Here is a 13492-nt window from a genome sequence, read left to right as displayed (position 1 = left end):
CTTCCCAATAAACTGTTATGCATGATGAGCCTGCTTTCCTGGCAGTGGCCGAACATCTTCCTGCCAATAGGAAGCAGCAAATTAATTCTTGTTTTGCAAGGAATCTCTGGCTTTATCACTTCTGACTAGCTGAATTCCTTCAGAGCTGAAAATGGAATAATAAATTTTGTGAATAAATAAGCTACGAGAAACTCTTCACCCGTCACTGAAGATCTAGCAGAGCATTGCTGGTTGCTCCTGCCTACTGCAGACACAATTAAGTTCCACTTCATGTCTCCATCATTCTAAAGAAAGAAGCCAGAACTAAGTCAAACATGTGATGTCCTTCTTCTGAGCTCTTCTCAGAAGGAAATGAAATTTTCTCACATTAAATGAAATTTTCTTCTTTCTCTCTTTATACAGAGACTGCTATTGCTAATGCATGCTCATCCCTATTATCCAGAAAACAACAGTCTAATGCAGTAGAACAAAGAGCTGGTGTCTTTGCTATAATTTTAAGAATTTTCAGTATTTCACCAAACTGACATATGTGTTCTATCTCAATTCATGGACTTAATCATTTTTAACTTGCACGCATAAATGAGTAGCTTCAATATGGTGTTCATAAATAAGTGTTGACAAATGAATACATAAGCATTACTTTATGTCTGTATTTATTTATTTATTTTTAAAAGTGTGTTGCCACAGGTTTATGAGGGGTAGGTACATCCACAACGTGAAAGGAAGGAGAGGCTACACAGACATTAGCAGCACATACTGCAGTGTCAGTACAAACGGACTGGTTGCCATCAGCTCAGAACCTTGTAGCTTTGTCTCGTTGTCCTCTCCATCTGATAAATTAGTATCAGTTTTTACTTATCTCATTTTAAAGAAGAAAAAAAAATATCTCAAATCCCAAGAGTTGTACTATTACCATAACAATACCAGAAGTGATTATCAAATGCTGAATTTATTTAAAGATTGTCCAAACTGATCCCCTAAGCTCCTGCAACTTTGAAACATATTCATCATGTTTTGCCACCAAGAAAACCAAAAGCCCATAAACGGGGATTTTTTTTTTTATTTTAATTATAGGAGTTAAACTAATGGTGTAGCACTGTATCACTTTGAATTTCAGTTCCGTCAAAGTCCCTCATAAAAATTATTTTAGTATTTGATGAGAGCCAAAGAATTGATTTGTAAATTGAGAAAATACCAGAAGAAAAGGTTGGAGGTGGCAATGGAGGAGTGGGAACATGTTTAATAAGAAGTCTCATGAGAATGGCAGTGCTGAAAGATCATTCCTATTCTAAATATAAATCTTCAATACATTAACCATCCTGTTTTTAACAACATATGAAATACTCCTAGTCTGAAGCAGAAGCAGCAAGAGTAAGTGATTCTTGAGAAAGAAAAGGTCAGAAATCCTGGCTGGAGGTTCTCATACCGTTTATACCACAAATATATTCTCTTCATTTGGATTCTCTACTTTTTTTTTTTTTTTCCTGTTATGCTGAAAAGTCTAAATAAATTTGCCTAGACCACAAGGTCAGATAATGAATGTTTGGGTCTAGCTCTAGATTTGCTAGATCTTTAGCAAATATTCAGAATGCTATCTGGAATACTCATTTTAATGGTAGAAATAGCTACAAGAAACAGTGATTGTGATACAGGCAATAAAGACAATTCTTCCCTCTTTTGATCTATTTTTGGAAATTATAAAATCTATGTTATTCTGAGATGCCTTTTGCCAAGTTCTATATATTCTGTAGCTATTTCATGACTGATGACATTAATCAAAAAGGACAAGGTACACTTACTTTTGTTAAACCAATTGTTACTTTAATTTCAGAGGCAAAAGTAGCTAAGCAGCAACAGTTGTCAGCGCTAGTCATCCATTCTTTCAAATGGAGCTATCTTGTGTTATTTCTTAAAGACTTTACTTGTCACTCAGTACTCTGAAGCAGTTGTTCACTGGAAGATCAATGAAGCACAAGCCTAAGAAAAATGGAAGAGATAAATGTGATCTTAACTAATCATTACCTGGGAAGAGAACAATGACTCATGTCAACTTCATAAAGTTAAACAGCCTTTAAGAAACTATCATGACTCACAAGTATTGCATACACACACAAAAAATAATTCTTAGTTCAAGGTATTTAATTCTTCTATAGAGAAACTAAGTTATCTTCTACATAAACCTTTAGCAGCTACACATTAATGTAACTGCCCTGGCATCAGCCAGCTAAGTGAGTCAGAGTAGCAGAAGCTATCACTATGTTTCTTGCTGACCAGGTTACATAAATTGTTGACCTAGTGCGTGTGGGGTTTTGTTTTCTTTATTTTGTTTGTGTTTTCTTTTTTTTTTTTTTTGGGGGGGGGGAGGGGTGGGGGGGTGGGGAGTGGGGTTGTTTTTTTGTTTGTTTGTTTGTTTTTACCTAACAGATGTAAGAGTTTCCTTTAATTGCAGTTCAAGCAACATTCAAGATCAAATTAACTTCAGGCATGTTTTCCTTATGGACTTTTACATGGTTATCCAAATTTTTTTTTTTTCCAGCAAATATCTAGGTGGGAGGTTATTTGGTTTTCTGAAGCATTCATTTTAGTGACAATAATCCTGTATCTATTGAAACAATTATCATAAGCAATATTATTCAGTTAACCAAATCTAATGAAGTCAACAGGCTTGGACTTGAAGCAGAAGCAAAGATGACAAGGCTTTTGACATGGTCTCCCACAGCATTCTCCTGGAGAAGCTGGCAGCCCATGGCTTGGACAGGTACACTCTTTACAACTGAAAATTGTCATCAAACATGGAAAGGAGTTGTTTCATTAACATGGAAAAGGAGTTGTTGCTTAAAGGAGACTTATCAAATGTTTGCCTGTTTCAGAGCCCTGCTAAAGACTTTCACTGAGACAGCTTTGCAAAGTCAAAAGTATTTCATAGGGTGACAGATACAAGATTCTGAATTGCCGTTGACAAATATACCTACTGCAGTAGCACTAACAAATGATAACAGTGCTAGCAAAATGCTGTCCTGGGTATTCCTCACCAAATGTGAAGGTGCATGGCCTACCAAGAACCTGTCCTGGTTCTATCCCCTCCCAGCTTCTTGTGTACCCCCAGCCTCCTCGCTGTCAGGGCAGCAATAGAAGTGGAAAAGTTCTTGACTCTGTGTAGGCATTGCTCTGCAACAACTAAACCACCAGTGTGTTATCAACATTAATCTCCTCCTAAATCCAAAGCATAGCACCATACCAGCTACTAGGAGGAAATTTAACTCTGTCAAAACCAGGATGAAGCTGATGGGGTTGAGGGTCCCAGTCTCTGAGCTGTGGTGGCAGAAGAAATCCAGCGACCTTCCAGATGATAAAGGGACAATCCAGATCTGTTTTCTACTTTTCAAGTTTTAATCATCTGGCAAGAAGAAAATATTTTCCTGCTGTCTGAAACAATAGCAATTACCTGTAAGAACAGCCTGTTCTGTACGGGTTAGAAGGTATGCAGTTAGAATTTACCTATTTTATCCAATGAGTGATTACATTTAAAGTAAGTAAACAAGCCTGGAAGCAAAAAACTACTTGCTTAGGCATGCACCTAACCAGCTGAACTTACACTTCAGATAAGTAAATGATTTCATGAGTAGTTCCCAATTAATAGATTTCTCAGATTGTCTGCCTAACTGCAATGCTACTTGTCATTGCATGTTTTCAAATAAAAAACAAATCCTGAAGCACTTTCAAATATAAAGAATATGTATATATTACATACACAAATAATAGATCTACTTTTCAGACTATTCCCACAGATACTCTGTGTGAACCACTCACATAAAGAAGGATTTGAATCAGATCCATTCCTCACAGTACACATTTAAATCAAATACTCAAAGAACCGTGCAGGAACATATTTGCATTTCATTTTTCTTTTGTAGAAGATTTTAAACTAAAAAAAATAAGTTGTAAGAAATGCCTTCCTAAATTTAGTGTTAGAGATAGCAACTTTCTGGGTGTGAGCTTTGAAGCCTATAGCACCAAAGCAGGGAAGGGAAATGGGTGATGCAAATAGGGTGACAATTGACAGGAAAAAGGTGTTCTACTAGCCAGATTTCTACATTTGTAGAAATTCAACCCCCCCTTTCATTACTGTAGCTCCTGAGAAGAAAAGAGATGTTTTAAAAAATATCATTGGTGTAAAGAAATTCTAGGAATTAAGCTGTCAGTACACATAACCATGTCAGTGTTACAAGCACGGCCCTGAATGCTGCCGTTTTAACAGAATTATGCAGATTTGGTGCCCCCTGCTGTCTCTTCTTTTCCTGTCAGAATGACTGATTAAAAATATTCACACTGAACTGCACAAAACGTCCCCAAAGGGCAAATAAAGGATGCTGCACAAAAAGACACATTTAAGATGGAGTGTGAGCCCATATGCTGTTTGGGTGCGGTATCCTGCAGCTATGAAGAGCAGAGTGCTGTGGTGGTAGAATAACGAAGAGAGCAGCACGGAGACTTGAGCTTCAGCCCTGGCACTCCGTTGCTCCCAGCAGGCACAGAAACGACCGAGCCTCTTGTGGTGATAAAAAACAAGTGTGTGAAATATCGGCAGTCTGTCTTTCCTCACTCAGCAATGCACCTGCTATAGTCCTACCTCTTACCCCCAAATGGAAAGTTTAAAAAGATTCCAAATACTTCTGTGTTATGGTAGTGCCTAGAAATATGTCTCAAGAAATATTAGCGCCAGGATATCCCCATCTACATGCTTGTACATATGCATAAACTTTCTAATGAACTGAACTAGAAGACAAGCCCTAGAAGCCTTCCCAACACACCCACTTCCTGCTCGGGACAAACCTAGAGCTAACCCAAAATAAAACCCCTCCGATGCATACCATGTGGCTCTCAGAATGGCAGCACAACTTGTTTCTCTCTACAGACCCAATCCTCTTGGGCCACACTGGGTGGTATTGTAGATAGATGACCATTCCCCTGCTGAATGTCACTGCTGCCAGGGGCAGTTGTCTAACCTTCCCTTCTGCGAGCTGCTCATTCCCAGTCCATCCATTTTCCTAGCACCACCAACCATCTGTCAGCACACATGGCCTGTTTAAGTTACAGACTCCATTAAATACTAATTTTTAGCGGTCAATTTTACTGCGTGAGTAAGAAAGGGGAGGGGGAGGAATGTCCCTTTTTGCAGCATTATTGCATGTCCTAGATTGGCTTCAACCAATCTGAAACTTCTGCCCTAAATCAAATAAAGATGTGAGGTGCCAACAGATGCAATGGCATGTTCAGATTAATACAGCACATTCTAGCACAGCTGGGCTGAAATCCTGAGTGATCAATGGCTTAGATTTTATATACCTAACTTTTTTAATTTCTCCATTGTTTTCTTTCCTCCTTCCCTGTACTTCCCCAGGAACAGTACACAATCTAAGTGATGACAAAGCAAAGCTACAGTACCCCATTGGAGCAGAGCAGCAGACAACACTTTTTGAAGAAGAATGCCTGGTTATATGATTTTCTATTGTCAATCAGCAACCAGTAACTTTGTGTGCTTTTTCTCAAAGATTTCTCTTCAAACAGGACTGTTCAGTAGTCACAGCCATGAATTGGTCAGTTCATTACTTCTTCCCTTTGGTATCTGTGCTTTAAGAGAAAAAAGAAAAAAGAAAAGAAATACAAACAAACAAAAAAACACTACACACAAAAATAGCAAAGAGAAGGGACAGTCCTGCCTTGCTGACATAGATGTGTTTCAGTAACGCAGAAGAGCACCTGTTTTCCCTGGCAGCTTCCACTCTAGCACTATTTACAACTCACAAGATCCTTTCTTGATTACTAATGAGTTGATCAATCCAAAATTCTGTCAAAAACATTTGTTTTCTCAGTTGTGTTTTCTAAGCTCATGAATTGCAAGTCCTCCATGTAACAAAACTGTTTTCAAATCTTCCTGAACCAAATGCTGCACTTGCTCCAGCCAAGTTTGTTTGCAACTTTGAATTAATGTTTGCTCTTATACACGGCACAGTGACTACGACTTGTTCTGAGCATGTGCCTTTTGGCAAAATGATTGTACAGAAAACACTGGTAGTAAGAAGGCACTGCACTGTGCTTCAGGTGGATGTGTGGCAGAGAATACATCACAATTTCACATTCAACTCATGATGGAAAGCTTTTCAGACTGACATCAACACTACAAGTCACAGCATGTTCCAGGAGGGTTTTCTGGGGAGCAAGATGAAATTTCTGTCATTTGGGGTCCGAGAAGGTCCTTCAGCTTCAAGAAAAAAAGGATTTATCCATCTTCTATGACATTTATTTATATACACCAACCCTAAAAAGCCATTTTCAACTTTTGAACTCCTGTGACTTAGTAAGATGGCATGATCTGTATTACATCTGCTGTAGCAGTATTTAAACAAACATACTTTAAAAAATCTTGCTCACACCCAGTGTCCAGAAATCCTATTTTGCATGTATTATTTTTATACCTCAATATTCAAAACACAAGAAGGCAGGAATTTGACCTGGTAATTGTTAAATGTTATATCCTGATACAGAATCAGCTTGCTTGCTCTGTACTCTACACTTGTTATTTTATTCTGTGTACCATCTGCAGGAGCCAACTCTAACATTCACGTCTATCTCTTGTGACTGCTGTGTAAGTCAGCAGCCTGTCCTCTTTTCACCCCTCTTCACATTCACATGGAGCCCTGTCAGGGGTTGTGCAAGAAGCAGATTATGAGGGTGGACCCACTTGTTTTGATCTCCTGACAGAGCTCTCCAGCTCACCCTGCTCTCAGCTCTGGGGCTGCTCCTGCAGTCACCTTATGGCTTTCCTTTTTTTCAGTCCTAATCTCTCATCTTTTTTCACCTTTTTTTTTTTTTCTTTTTTTTTTTTTCCCACTGAAATACATTAATAAATGAATATGTGCATCTAGCAGCCATCAGCTGCAAAGTGCTGGTTTGTCACAGAAGTGTAGTGTGGAAGAGGGATGTGTCTAGAAGTTTAAGGCAGAAGGCTGCACTATCTCTAGGTCTCAGGGCACCAGCTAATCAGTAGGGGTGCAGCTTTATTGAAAAAAGTGTATTTTATGATATTTTTGTGTGTAACTGAAACATTTTGTTTCAGTGAAACATCAGAGAGCCTTCATCAACCACTGGCCTGTTACATCATAGTAAGTAATAAAAATTAACCAGAAATTTTCCTGAGCATGCCAGGCCTGGTATGCAGGAAGGAATAAAATACAACACTCATGCTCTTCCAAACATGCTCTTCCCAACACATAAACTAAGGTAAATACCTACATGCATGTCAGATTTCATTATTCTTTCAGCATATTCTTTTTTCTATAAGTCAAGTATTGGAACATGACTCTTCCAGCCAGCACATACCTATATCTTCTTTAATCTGAAAATGCAAATTTGCACAATGTCAATTGTAGTTTCTTACTCATAAGACAAGAATACACTTTTGAAATAAAGAATACAAAACCATGCAGATTAAAAAATAAATAAATAGAAAAGAAACAAACAAACACACACACAATTCACAATATAAACAAAAGATCTTGACCTTACTGCACTCATTAAAATCCTGCCTAGAATAGGATAGCAAGGTGCCTGAGACTTCATTTATGCTGGTTAGCAAAAAAATTCTGTAAATAAAGTAAAAGACAAACTGTTTTCTAACATGATTTGTCCATTCTGTGAGGACTAAAGTCAAGCTTTTTAAGGTGAAAAAGGAATGATAACAAACACAAAAACTGCAAGTGAGGTTGAACCAAGCTACCTGTAATATGAAAGAAATAAGAGCAGGCATTGTTGATAACCTAGACCCAGCATTCAAGTCATTTAAATATAGAATATACAGTGAAGGAACACAAAGCAAAAACAAATTTTGGTAGCAAACATCCCTGCTTCAGGATTTATCAAGAGCAAAAGATCCATTCACCATCTGCTTCTGAAGACTAAACCAGAATTGCACCAACTGCAGACATGCATCGTACATCAGTAAGCATCAGTATACATTCTTGTTTGAACATTATGTCATGTCCCTTTATTCTTATCAGAAGGTGGAAGACAACCACTCTCCTTTTTCTTTGTAGTGCAGTTCAGAACACCATGTGAGAATCTTAGTTGATGTAGTAAACAATGCATTTTTAGAAGTAGTATTTCATTTTCTTGGGGTGCTCTCTTCTAGCCATTTCCATTTGTTGTTGCTTATGGTATCTTTAGACTGTAAGCTTTTGGGAGTAAGGACTAACTTTTCTTTGTGTCCTTGTAAAGATTAGGACAACAGGATCTGAAAACAGAGCAACTGGGGTTTACAGGAATCCAAATAACAACATGCAAAAAAAAAAAAAAAAAAAAGTGTTTTTCCTTTTAAACTGATTTAGCTCCAATATGTGCAGTTGTTTGAAGGTATTCTTACCTTGAGTTCAGTATTTAAGCATTTTGGTTACAATTAAATATTTTCTGTCATATGCTTCCATTAAATGTGAAACATTTATGGCCATCAATGACTAAAAAAATGGTGTGAAAAATGTAATATTAGCTGTGGTTTCCCTGCATGGAAACCAAGTAGAGATGAATAACTGGTGGAATTCAGATTTCACCCCAATTCTGGGTGTAGAAAAGGCACACACTCAGGGAGCTGAAAAGCACTCCTGAGGCACACACTATATACATAGCTAACACAGCCAAGAAGAGGGCCCTAGGCAATAACTGACTTTGCAGCCTTGTCTAATCTCCAGTTTTTTAACTGGGTACCTTTTGATGTTGATCCTCTTGCTGTGTAACTCTTTCTGCCTGCAAGGAGAAGCTTCTTTAGTTACATGAGACATTCCCAAACAACAGATGGAACAATATATATAATGAGCATGTGATGCTCGGTCCACTGCAATTAGATGTTATGAATTTTGATGGTATTTTTTTTTATTTAAAACATCACCAAGAATAAATGTTTTATGTTCAGTGACCCATAAACAAAATAGAATTGAATCTCTCGTTTGCTGCATATATGGGACTAAATCTGTATCCAGTGCTCTGCAATAAAACACAGCACATAAATTAACATTATGGTTCGTAGTATATATGTGATGTATTCAGCACAGAATAAATGGCACAAATAGTTGGAAGTGAATGACAGCCAGACTAATATTAATTACACCTCACACCTTTATGAACATGCTGACTGAAGTACTTATCAACCATTCACACAAGCAATTTGCTCTAAGTCACATAATGAGTCAATGGCAAACAAAGGAGGGGAAAGAAGGTCCTGCAGGGTTCTGCACTTGCCAATAAGAATTAAAAGCCATTACGTACTTTGCAGTGATAAATTATTTAAAGTTATCATACATCTGAGCTGTAAACTCAGCATCACAAGATATAAAAATGCTTTGTATGAGTAAATACATATATATGTATACGTTATATATACTAAAGCATAAACTAAATGGATGAAAAATTTATGACTCCTAAAACAAAACTAAGTAGATGAAAAATTTATGACTTCTAAAACAGTTTATTTTTACTATATGTACACATTATCAAAGAAAAGAGTAGTACTCTTAGTAGCACACATTTACTGTGCAAACCTCAGTATTTTGTGCAGCCTTTAGGTTCACTGCAGTCATTCTGTGCTATATTTCCATCGTTCTTCCAATGACCACTGGGTGTCACAGTTACCAACAGGAAACTGCACTTGGAGGTTTTCTGCAGGTTTCTTTCAAAACACAGTCATATTATCAGAGATAATACCTGTTCCTGCACCCGTAATATTCATAGCTAGACCCATCCCAACACTAGAAGACGATTTCCTTAATAAAAATAAAAATCTGTTAGTGTTAATATAAACGTTGTTCTTCCAGAAATGATAGTGAAATGGAAATTTGTCTTTTAAATTGAGTCTAGCTGTAAGATCCTATCATACTGCATATTTGTGAAGTATTTGCTCTACTGGAGTGGAATGAGACAATTCTAGACTTCATTGGCTGGAGGAGTGGTTCCCACTTCAAAAATTCTGTGATAGAAGAATCACTTCTTTCCTCTCTTTTTTTTTAAGAAACCCACTCACTCAAAGAAAGTCTAACCGTTTTGGCAGTGTATATAACAATACAGCCTTCTGGTTCATGTCCCAGCTCTTAGGGTCATGCAAGTAGATGAGCTCATATTTTTAAATTTACAAGTAACTTTGTGTCACAGAAAAGAAAATGTGACCGCAGTATAATCAGTGCCTATCCAAGGTTACAGACCACAACTTCAAATGGTATGAACTCCTTCATGTCTTCATACAGTTGTCAGCTCCAAAGGGCCCAGCCAGTGTTATCCCCACCAAGGATCCTGCTGGATGAGGAGATGTGCTGGTTTCACCCACCCACATGCAGACCTTGTAAGTGTACTGGAGAGCTGCTCCCTGCATCAAAAGTGTAGAGAGCACCATGTGTGGCATTTAAAGTAAATTATTTGCCATCATACAGACTAACATACTTTAAATTTTAATCCGTCTAACCACTAAGCTTCAGTGCATACTCCAGTCACTCTCAAGAAACACCACCAAGAAGGGCTCACATGGCTATGGACACTTGGGAGCAGGCACACAGGATGGCTGAAGTGTGTCAGGACAAGCAGGCCGGTGCTCCTAATTGCCCAGGAACACTGCGGTGTCTGCAGGATGCCTGGAAAGTACCTGCAATATGTGTGCTGAGGAACAGCAGCTTGGAGTGCATGATGAGGTCAGTCAGGGACTCATGGTGGGGGTCATTTTGGACGACAGAGTTTTGGGGATCTTTGCCAGGACGTACAAGATGTGAAGAAGGAAGGAGGAAGGCATTTCCTGGCATATGCTGGAGTTCAACAGTTGAGGGCTGAATGAAGGAGCCTGGGACTAATTCTGACCCTTCAGTCTCTGTCCTCACCATCTGGGCAACTTGTAGCTGCTGCAACATTCCAAGATTTCTCATTTCCTACTTTTTCTTACCCATCTCTTATTTCAAGAAGTGAGAGAACTAAAAAAGGAAGCAGAGAAATAACTTAATCCCTAAAAATCAGGCTCAACAGAAGCAGCTGGCCTCAGTTCAGGTGACACTTTCAAGATACAGGCTGAGACATGGGCAGGTGAGACAGAAATGCCAAACAAGCTCTGTCATAACAGATGTGTAACACATGGCAGGCATCAGCCTCTCTCATATGCAATGTGTTTGGGGCCCTAGATTGCCTTAAGCAAATCTCTGTGCCCTGCCCAGCATTTCCAACTGGTAGCTACATAATGCTCCATCTCAGACACTTGCTCCCTAATTGGCTAAAAAGACTCTCAGCTAGAAACATATTTTTTCTTACTTTTCTCCTTTAACCTATTTTCTTCTGAGCCTAAATGTACACAAAAAGGCCTACACTATATTCACTTAAAAGAATGTAAGCATTATCTAATACATAAAAGATGGATGCAGAAAGGAAGAAAATTAAGCTGTTCATGCCCAGCACGGCACAATGAGAAGTAATAGGTGTAAACCGCAGGTGGGAGGTTTAGATTAGATATTAGAAATGGCTTTTTAACACTAGGCATAGTTAAGGACTTGAATAGATTGCTGGAGGAATTTGTGAAGGATTTAAAAAACAGGTTGGGCAACCATCTATCAGGAATCGTATTGAAGTACTTGCCCTCAGACTGGTGCAAGGAATAGATTGCTCAAAGTCTCTTCCAGTCCTGTTATCCTGTAATTTTATGATCCAAGGAAGGGTGATGGTGTATATTCTGCCAGTGACCAGACTTAAACAACTGTCACAGCAAAAATATAGGCAGATATTTTTTTTTAATTTATCATAATCCCAATTCCCTTTCTCCTTACCCAAAAAAAGCCCTCCTACTCTTCAACATATTCAAGTGCACAGTTGAATACAGCCATTAAAATACTTAAAGCTTTGTACTAGCAGCACTGATAACTTTGCAGCAATAAAACAGCAAGTAATCTGAAATCTGTATTTCTTTTGACCAAGTTCTAGCCCCTTATACCCTTGTCTCCTCCTCCTTGTCCTCCTCCCCACCCCAACACAATACCTAATTTTCTAAATTACTGGAGCTATTATGCACACTTTCATTAACATAGCAGGTGCAGTTATTTAGACCATTAATGTCCTAGCAGTAGTGTAAGTTGTGAGTGACCCCACTGCACATTAACAGTTCAGACACAAGAGGTGAATTGTGTTTTAAAATACAGCTGGAAATCTTCCACTGTACCCAAACAGGACTCGGTCCAGAGTCCTTGTCTGAAAGCTGCTCCCTTACTATCAGTCACTTGAGTTGGAGGAGGAAAGTGCTATGGATTAATTGTTTTTTCTCCCCTCCTCCACCCCCTTTTTTTTCTTTTTTTTTTTTTTTTTTTTTTTGAGTTAAGAGGCTCTTTTCTTTCAGCTGAAGTTAAAAGCTGCCAGCAAGCATCAACAACGTATTTTGAAATTTTGGACTGACTCCTCATGATTTACCCACAGACTTCTTCTCCCCTTGCTATTGTATTACTTCTATACAGTCAGTTACCAAAAGCTCCTCTGACTCAAAATTATTCTTTCTGCTCCTTCCATTCACACTAATGTGACACTATTTCTCCTTTTCCCCCTTCCCATCCCTCCTTGATAATAGCTTCCTATCCCATAGTCTGAAAGACTGATGCCAATGTTGTACTGAATATCTGTGAAAATAGGGTTCATCTTGCCTTGTCCTATAGGGATTACCGGCACACAGATATTACACCCATTGTGTTTACATACTGTAGATAATGGGATGAAATGTCAATTTGTGGTTATTACTACATACCTTACAAAGAGAATTGAAAAAATAAACAAAACAAAACAAAAATCCTCCAGGAATTATTTCTCAAAATTACAAAACAACTGTGAAAAACTAGATACAAAAAGCACGGTATGATACATCATACGGGGAATGCTCCTGTGCTGTTTACAGCCACATGTCAAACCACACTGACAATTACTGAACACGGCACTGGCCACAAAGCGGGGTCCTGCGGCACCTCTTTGGTATTTGCGTCACTCGTGCTACATATTCTGAATAAATTTGGTTTAGCTACCTGACCAATTACTCATTTAAACCTACAGTTAAATGTAGGATATGACAGCACGCCTCAGCGCAGCACTCCTACCAAACTAACTCCAAAACAAGATGCTGTACAGGTGTGTCATCAGGGCACTCCACCCGACTAATGAGCATGGCCAGCAGCTCGGAAGGCAGCAAGTGCCAGGGATCTGCTGCTCCCACTGCCCCAGGAGACTCTAGGAGACTGGCTGCTTCCACTGCCTAGCCAACAGTCCAGTGTCTGCAAGAACTGGAGTGAGGAATATGCCGAATGTTCAACCCACCTCACTTCAAAGACTCTAGGAAATAGCCTTCTGACGTCTGTGTCAGGCATATGGATGTAAAGATCTGTCTCTTTTTTGGCTGAGGAACCTCTTTAGGTCAGATTCCAGTCCAGCTAGGCACAGCCATCCTTCT

The sequence above is a fragment of the Anas acuta genome, chromosome 3 (genome assembly GCF_963932015.1).
Source record: "Anas acuta chromosome 3, bAnaAcu1.1, whole genome shotgun sequence".
In the NCBI taxonomy this organism is placed as follows: Eukaryota; Metazoa; Chordata; class Aves; order Anseriformes; family Anatidae; genus Anas; species Anas acuta.
This window is presented reverse-complemented; position numbering follows the sequence as displayed.